This window comes from Halyomorpha halys, unplaced genomic scaffold (assembly GCF_000696795.3).
Source record: "Halyomorpha halys isolate HHAL.00 unplaced genomic scaffold, Hhal_1.1 Scaffold146.1, whole genome shotgun sequence".
NCBI lineage: Eukaryota > Metazoa > Arthropoda > Insecta > Hemiptera > Pentatomidae > Halyomorpha > Halyomorpha halys.
Genome location: NW_027110622.1, coordinates 624,977 through 634,705, shown reverse-complemented (window position 1 = coordinate 634,705; position 9,729 = coordinate 624,977). Strand labels below are relative to the sequence as shown.

At 33.3% G+C, this 9,729-nt stretch overlaps 1 protein-coding gene across 1 annotated transcript in view; it reads left to right on the top strand.

Annotated features, from left to right (window-relative positions):
• The first annotated feature begins 6,571 nt into the window (after positions 1–6,571).
• LOC106678538 (ankyrin-1) overlaps positions 6,572–9,729 on the top strand; it is a 19,978-nt gene continuing 16,820 nt past the window's right edge. The window contains exon 1 of the mRNA XM_014417092.2: positions 6,572–6,652. The gene's annotated coding sequence lies outside the window, so the exon portion shown is untranslated. The remainder of the gene's footprint in view (positions 6,653–9,729) is intronic.

The following is a 9,729-nucleotide window of genomic DNA, read 5'->3' as shown; positions in this document are numbered from 1 at the left end:
TATATATTATAAGATAAAAAGAAAAACAATTTTTTTTTTAGACTAAAATTGTCCCGGGTTTCAGCACCACTTTATTTATTATTATTGTTTATCTTCCAGAGAAACCAGTGTATAGGGTATGAAATGTGTCTCGCGGGTTCCAAAAATAGAATAATGTCTTTTATTAAGTTCAGCTGATATGGCTTATCAGCTGTTATCGTCTTCAGGCCGTGACTCCCTCTCTCCCCCCACCACTTTACAAACAATCCTCGTAAACTTATACTGGACAATATAATAACGTATAAAATAAAAACAAAAAACTATTTACAATAAACTATAACCAGTAAACAATAGGCATACAGTCTTCTCAAACTCACATTATAATAACATATAAAAAAAGAAATTGCAAACTATTTATAATAAATTATAGTCAGTAAACAATAAGATTATAGTACACGTAAACTCCTTTATATAAAAAAGAAAAATATATGTATCAATAACACTGTAAAATAAAATTTGCCTAAAGTTAATACTATATACATAAATTAAACTTAAAAATATATGAAAAGAAACCATCGTAAAATAAAGACATGAAAATTTTTTTTTTTAAATTTATATAAATAAGAAGCAATTTCTAGTCTAACAAACAAAAAATAAAATAAAATTACTACATTTTGTGTAGTCAAATCTAGTTGTGGCAGAAGGAGGGCACTCTATATATGTATCCTAATAAATAATATATAATATAATAACATGAAAAAAAAAAAATAAAGAAAAACCTCCTCGATGTAAACGCTATTTATAATATAATTTAAACCTAAGAATATAATAAAAGAACTCTTTATACTATACATGAATAAGTTAAAATGAAAAAACAATATTTACAAATGTCAAAAACAATCTTAAAACAAAAACAATAAATATAATATGTGAGATGGCAACACTGCGTGGGCAACACTGGGAAGGAGAGCGAGGGAAGGTTTTTTTGGTGTTTGTCGAGAACAGTGTTAATAAAAGTGAGAGTGCGTATAATTAATTATCTTAGTTCGCTGAAAGTTATATTAGTTGTAATTTGACTTCTGAGTTGTGAGGGACTCTTTCTGTTAATATTGAGATTATTCTGTAACCATTAATGTAAGTGTTTAAGATAATATAATAGTGAGGTTTTGTTTATTCTTCATCTCTCTTATTTCTCCTTTTTTGTAAAAAAAAGACTATAGCCCCTACATAATAAATTTATATTTTCTGTAATATAATCTGAATGTGGCAATATGAGGACACTCCAGCTTTTATTTTGTGATTGCCGGAAATTTTAACTGCTCAATATGTTAGTTCAGTCACTAGTCAGTTCACTCAATAGTCAGTTCTCCTCTTTCTAGGATCTTTGACACTTTCTACTGTAACCATATTCTGTTCTCTAATGACGATCCCTCTGGATGGGCCCTCATACCTCAGGCTTTACCTCTATTAGTCCCTACGTTCCTATTTGCCAGCGTCCCAATATTTATTTTACCCATCAGGTCTTAGACATTCAAGTAACGTTGCGCCACTCTTCTATATTTGTCTCTGCAAATCCTATCCCTAACTTTGGCCCACAACTTTTGCAAGGCCATCACATTACCCACCATTTCATCCTCTCCGGGCAAAGTACTACGGTAGTCACGTCGACGCCCCAGCTACCAAAAAAGAAATTCGAAAGGGGCAAACCCCGTAATTGTTTGTACGGAGTGGTTGTATGCTGCAACTTCCCGTTCCATCGCGTCATCAGATTCCAGTCCCCTTCCAAGCTGGTACACTCGTAGGTGGTCACTTAGGGTGCTATGAAGCCGCTCTATCACTCAGCGGCTCTTTGGATGTTGACCGGTGTTGAGGTGCCACACCACTTCCAATATTCTCATTTCCTCTCTGATGTTGCGTTGTCGCATTCTCTCCCACTGTCGGGGATGCTATAAAATTGAAACCATTCCCAAAGGGCTCTTAAAACCGCCTCCGCTGATCTGTCCTGTAATGGGTGTGCCATGGCCACCTTATTGAATACATCGATAACGGTAACCCACTTATAGCCTTTACAGGTGAAAGAATCCACCTGTAAGTCTCAGAGCGGTAGAAGTCTCTTCTTGAGCTGTACAGGATGGATGCCGATCATATTTCGTCCTGAGGCACACCTCGCACTTTCCAAGCATTTCCTGGATTGTGTGTTTCATGCCCCACCAGAAATATTTGTGCCTTAATGCTTGTTGAGTCTCGTTCAGCTCACGATGATTAGTTTTTTCTTGGTGATACGCCAAGGTTACCTCCTTTTGATGTTCCGGATCTTTCAGGGTATCTACCATCGATGTGCTTTGAATAAAGATCGATCTACGCCGATCTTTTCCGTTCTTCATAGCCGCTGTTTCTTTCCCATACTGTCGCGTTTCCAACATGTTGTGGATCTTACCGGAGTTGGATGATTTTTTCAGCACTCTAAAGAGTTGGTCTTTTTTTAACACCCGGTTGAGACCAGATCGTCGTAATAGAACTACCGCCATGCTTGCTATGTTGCATCTAAAGTAGCCCCGTGGTTTTTATCTTCCAAATTATCTGCCGTCTCTTGTCAATGATGGCTTCCTGAAGTACTTCCATTTCCGTCGGTCTTTCGTCGTTTGAACTTTCTTCTGCAGATGTCTCCTCCCTGCTCTGTTCTCCAGCGGATTGCTGTTCTTATTCCGGGTTCCAATCTCTCAAGAACTGCCTTTCAACTCCAGACCTTTACCCTCCGTCATCTTCTACAGCGTTTACCATGATCTCTCGCGATAGTCAATTTGCTACAACGTTTTCCTTGCCAGGTTTGTACGTGATTTCCACGTTGTACTGGCTCGAGTTCCTTCCACCTTGTAATTCTCGCCGACGATTCTTTTTACCTTTTCCACCCATTTCAGGGGCCTATGGTCCGTCTGGACCCTAAATCTTCTATCGAATAAGTAGGGTCGGAAATGCTCTAATGACCATAATATCCACAGTAGTTCTCGTTCCAAGGCACTGTATCGTGATTCTGCCTCTGTAAGACGCCTACTAGCGTAGGCCACGGGACGGTCTCCTACCTCACCTTCTGGTGACAGCACTGCTCCCAGTGTGTACTCACTAGCGTCTGTTGTGAGCGTGAACTGCTTTTGGAAGTCAGGAAACGCTAGTACTGGTTCCTTCTGCAACTGATCTATACATTTTTGTCAATTGTCTTCAATGACCGGTGTCATTGCTATCGCACTACCCTTCTTTAGCAAATTGTCGAGGGGTACCAGGTATTCCGTCATATCAGGGACGAACCGATGATAGTGGTTTAATGCCCCTAACTATCTTCTGATTCCTTTTGTGTCGGTCGGCACCGTCATTCGATGTAAGGCTGCTACCTTCTGCACATTCTACTCACTACATGAATTTTCAAAATGTCCCCTTTAGCTCCCACTTACACAGTCCAATCTCTATCTCTCCCACTATGGCCCATCCATAGTGGTTAATTCACATAAGCAAACTTGTACTTGGAGTGTCCTCCACACACCACTCAATTTCTTTAGTACTTCTCTGCAAGAAACGGTATTTAAGCTCCCCGTGTCCACCAGATAGCTCACTCCCCCGTTCACTTGGATTGTAAGCAGACCGCCCTGTTCTCCTCTCATATCCTAGTTTCTCAATTTGCGGTCCCCTCTCTGCTTACATCCTCCTCAGATCTCACGTGTCTTTCTTCCTTCCTCCTAGTCTTCGCCTCCATTCGCTCACGGGGCTCTTTTGTGCTCACAACCATTCCTTTGTTCATCCACTTTGTTTTCAGTTTCTGATACTCCTGAAGCTTCCGTTGACTCACTTGACGATCCGCTCAGCCTCTGCCAAGGCTTTTCCGTACTTATTGGGGATCATTGGCCCATCATCCTACTCCAAATGCCTTCTTCCGCTTGAATTTGATTGAGGATACTTCTTTTCACCCTGCAAACGACTGCTGCCATTAACAATTCCTCACTGTCAAGCAAGTTTTCGCATCTATTCGCCCAATCAGTTGATCACCCCTTTTAGGAAATGGCTTAACTCCCCTGTCTTCTCGTTGAACTTTTTAAAGTCGAAAACTGCCTTTCTTAAATCCTGGGCGGTTGCGGTGCATACTTTGATCCATTCCAGCGTCGTGGCATGAGCTTGCGCTAGTGATACTTCCGATAGTGACTGAATCTCTGCCGGATGTGGGCTCCCTGCAGCTACAGGTTGGTCGACTGCTGCTTGAGGCTGGTTGGCTGCAGCTGGAGGGTGGCTGTTAAAGTTCAGACCCTCAGTGTTTAGAAATGTCGCTCTCACCAGTCCGTTATAATACAGGGAAAACAAAGAAAATAAGAAAAACATTTTTTTTAAAGGCTAAAATTGTTCCGGTATCCAAAGGTCCCGTGTTTCGGCACCACTTAAGTATCATCCAGAGAAAACAGTGAAAAAAAAGTGAAAAGGGTATGAAATACGGGTTCCAAAAATAGCATGCCTTTTATTGAGTTCAGCTCCCCTATATATACGTATCAATCAGCTCAACTCGATCAGCCTGCCAGCTGTTATCGTCCTCAGGCCGTAACTTATATATATATATATTTATAAAATTGGGTGTTACAGGGTTAAGTGGCCAAACTGAAAATATGAATTAAGGTTCTCAAAAGAAAATAAAAATATCTCTGAAGGTATGTCCTGTAAACGCTTTGTTTAGGAAATGAAATAGCCTTTTATTCATGCAATTAAATTAAAATCATTACAAAATATAATATAAACATTTAAAGAAGATAGAGGAGAAAAAATTATGTATATAATAGTTGACAAAACATTAACTTCTATCAATTTTCTCTGCTTCCTCTTTCTCTCCAGTTTTCTGTATCCTTTCCTGCATAGGCCTTCCCTTTCAGGAATAATTGTCGACACTTCCCGGGTTGACCAGCCCTATTGGGAGGCGAGTTCTGTCCCTTTTTTCTTCCAGACATCCCTGTCCCTAGCAGCTCTCCGTCAGAGGGGTCCTGCCATCCTCTTGATCATATCGCTCTATCTTTTCTTTTGACGTCTTCTTCTTCTTTGAAGGTCGTATGGAGTCCATTCTGTGGCAATTTTTGACCATTTGTCATCTTTGCACCGAAGGAGATGGCCTGCCCATTTCCATTTGCTCAATCTTATCATCTTCAGTGTGTCAGTGAGTCCTGTTTCTTTCTGGAAAGAAACATTTTTTATTTGATCTCTTTTCCTCACGTTCACAATGCTTCTTCCAATATTATTTTGCCACACCTGTAATTTCCTCTCCTGAGCTATAGTCAGTGACCACGCTTGGCATCCATAAGTGACCACTGGGCTAATGCAACTATCGAAGACCTGCTTTCATATTTATGAGATACTCACTCCTAATATTCATTGTTATAAATTATTTGGGTTATATAAAATAAATAAAACTCATTTATTTGTTCCAACTACTTTATAAACATTAAATTCATATTAAATGATTACCGTTAGTCTAGATACAATATTTCCTTGCTGAGTACTGCAACCGTAACCGTTCATTGGTTGTAGCATTGCATATTTTTTTTTTTTTAATATATGAATAATGTTAGATGTAAAGAAATGTATCTCTGTCAATTTATAAACTTACTTTGTTGGATTCATTTTCCATCTCTATATTTCTGTTGACTTTAGATTAAATTTTAAAAGCGCTATTAATTTAAGAACTGATAACGATTTACCTTTTAAATTTTGCATTTTTTTTTTTAATGCTCCTTATCTGCACTGCTTCACTACTTTCCTCGAACATTGGGAGAAACAGAATATGCCGTTTTTCTAATATATGTTTCTAGGAAAATACGTATATTCAAATGTATTTGGTTAGTTGTTAAAATTGATACTTACCCTAATCCCTAATTTTCATTCAAATCGGACTCTCAATTTACCAAATACAACTATAGGAAAATTCGTTATAAGAAAATAGAGAATGGAATTAGCAAAAATTGATACTGTACAATAACTTTACAGATTCTCTGCTTTACTCGAACATACGGCTTTTGAAATATAAACGAGTAATGAAAAAATACATTTACCCGTACGTAAACGAAAGTAGTAAATTTTAACTGAAACACAGTTGGGAGGATTTAAAACTGATTTAGTAGAATGAGGTTTGGAGGGGCATAACTGGAAGGATGTATGCAGAGAGCGTTTGGTGGTATCGGCATCGAACCTTCGGGTCCGGTTGGCCTTCATTATTATTATTTATCTATACATTTTTTTAATTGTACATAAGTTATTGTTTATTAGTGTATAATTTGAAAATCTCTCCATCATTTTAATTTACGTTCAATTACTTTATCATTTAATTTTTTTTTATTGTGTAGGATTTTTTAAAAATTTTCCTTCTGTATGTAAACGATAAATGTGTAAATTATCAAATAAAAAGGAAATTCAAATAACATGAATGTAACATATAAAAGGTACTACCATCTTAAATCTACTATGTATCGATTATAGCCTTGTTTCATATTTTATATATGATAATTAATAAATAACAACTCGAAAAAGTAAACATTACGCTCATTAACGATAAGAGTTTCAAGTACGTAGCTATAAATTGTCGACTTTCCGGAGAACAATTCACTTTGGTAGTAACAAGTGGAAGGGATTGGAACCGACGTGATATTGCTTTGCAGTGAGTATTTTATTAAGGTATTTGAAAATATATTACAGGTTACAACTTGCCTGAGGTTTGGTCCATTTGTGTTCTGTATGGACTCCTTTAAATCTGTGGATGACATATTTGAATTAGCTGTTACAAGTTGGTTTGAGTTTGAGGCAGATCTGTTGCTTTTCGGTAATGTGCTCAGTTCATATTGGAACTAGGGATGGGATATCGATATCGATATTATCGAAATATTGATATTTTGTCTCCGATATCCGATACTTTGATATCGATATCAAGTAACCAATAATATCGGAATATCGATATTCTCCTTCGATAATATCGGAATATCAGTTTCTTTAAAAAAAAAAAAAAAAAAAAAAGATCGCACCTTAAAAGATATATAAATAAAAGAAATATTGATAATATACACTCCAATGTAATATATCTATAATCATTAATCGTATATTCAGGAGAAAATATTCGTACCAAAATATAATATGGCAAAGATATTCTGATGTTATTTAATCCAAATATCGATATTATGTTAAAGAAAATATTCAAGCTTAATAATAGTATTTCGATATTTAATATTGATTATTCATCATATTCATTTCGATATTTGACATTTTTATAATTATTTATTTCTAACGTTAGTAAAGGTATTCCGATATTGTATTATCAAAGGATCGATATATTGTTTCAATACTTTAACATTCATTTGATCTTTGATAATGTTATTTATATCGATATCGATAATTACTAACAATATTCTAATTGCTCCAATATTCGATATTTCGATATTTTTAAAATATAATATGATATAATATTCGATATTTGGTATAACAAGATTAAGAAAATATTATAAAAAGCTAAGAAAACGTATATCGATATTTTATTTTAATAATTTCATGTACCTTTCGATATTTTACATTGTTATTAATATTGATATCAAAGATTAGAAACGATATTTCATTAAAAAATATTAAGAAAATCTTATAAAAAGTTTAAAAATAGTTTTCTGATATTTTGAATTGATAAATGCATGTTCATTTCGATATTCTACATTGTTATTATTATCGATATTGAATATTAGAAAAAATATAAAAATACTTTATAAATAAATTATCAATTTAAATAAATTCATATTCCTTTCGATATTCGACATTGTTATTAATATCGATATCGTAGATTAGAAACCATGTTACGATATTTTGTTCTATAGAAATATCAATATTTTATAAAAAAATAAAATAAAATAAAACATTTTATGAAAAATTAAAAAAAGGTACTTTGATATTTCATGTTCCTTTTGATATTTTGCATTGTTATTAATATAGTTATCGAAGATTAGAAACGATATTTCGATATTTGTTCATGGAAATAATATTTCATTACAAAATGTTAAAAAAAATCAATTATAAAAAAAACCCACAATATTTCGATAAAATAATATCGGAATATTGTTTTTATATACCATATCGATATTACAATAATACAAAATATCGAAATAAATATGTAATTATCAAAATAAAATATCGATATTCCTATTTTAAAATCTCTATATAATATTTTAGTCATTTTAAACAAAATATCGATTTTTCGATAAAATAATATCGGAATATTGTTGTTTATATTCCATATCGATATTAAAACAATGTAAAATATCGAAAAAAATATGTAATTATCAAAATAAAATATCTTTATTCATATTTTAAAATCTCCATATAATATTTTAGTTATTTTAAACAATATATGGATATTTCGATGAAATAATATCGGAATATTGGTGCTCATATTCCCTATCGATTACAACAATAGGAAATATGGAAATAAATATGTATTTATCAAAATAAAATATCGAGATTCTATTTTTAAATTTTCTTCAATAAAACAATTATATTTTAGTTTATTCGTGGTGTTGCTTTGTTTCATAGTTATTAAGAGTTTTTTATGTATTTTGATTAGGTATGACATAAAATATGTATTCCTATGTCTTGCTATGTTATCATTTTATAATTATCATTACTTTAATTCGTTAAATTTTCGATATCGATATTTCGAAATATCGATATTTTAGTTTCGATATAATATCGATATCGATATTGCTATCCGATATCGATATCGGTATCAATATCGATATTTTTCTTTCGATATCCCATCCCTAATTGGAACTGCTAAAGGATAGATATTTGCGCTCTTGGTCTTTTTATTAATTGATGAATTTCATCAATTCTTGGATTCAATTGGATCATCTCTAGTTTAAGATTATATATTTTAAAATTTTAGTGATTCTTCATAATTTTAAACACTTCTTTTCAAATTTTGTTAACCAACTTAAGCGTTTTATTTATCATTTAGCACAGAACAGATATAAATTTATTATATGTTTGGGTTATTAAATTAAAAATTATCTGAAAATAAAATTTCTTGGACAATAGTTGCATTTATAGGTTATGTATTACAACTTCAATGAATATTTATCATTTCGCATACTTTAAATTACTAACTCTTGGAAAGCTAAATGTCCGTTATTCTAGCCCATATATCATTAAGACGTAATTTCTTTATTTGGAAGAAAAAACAGTGTCGAATAAGCCAAAATGCTCAAACGTTGTATTTTATATCTCCAGTTCTAATTTTTACTGAGGTTTTGTATTTAATATTTCGTACAGACTGGAAGACCCTAATAGAAAAAGAAAAAAAGGCAGTTATCTCACCCCAATTCTTGATTAATTTAATGAAAACAATGTATAATTAATAGTCAAAATTGATATATCTTAAAAACTACCAACAATACTAGAAAATCTAAGAGAAGATTATTTAAAGAAGAGTAAATTTACTGAAATATTAGCCTTAATAGAGCTATTTGCGTCCAATAGTCCTCGAGATATAGCCTTTTAAAAAGCAACATTTAATAAAAATGTACTGAAATATGAGTAGATAGTTAATTTACTTAATTTACTATAAATTTTTACATAATATACTTGACAAACGCTCTAAACTTCCCATTCATTACAAAAAATTAGTATACACTACAATAATCAGACCAATTTGGACATATGGAATTGAGCTCTGGGGCTCCACCAAACCATCAAATTCTTCCC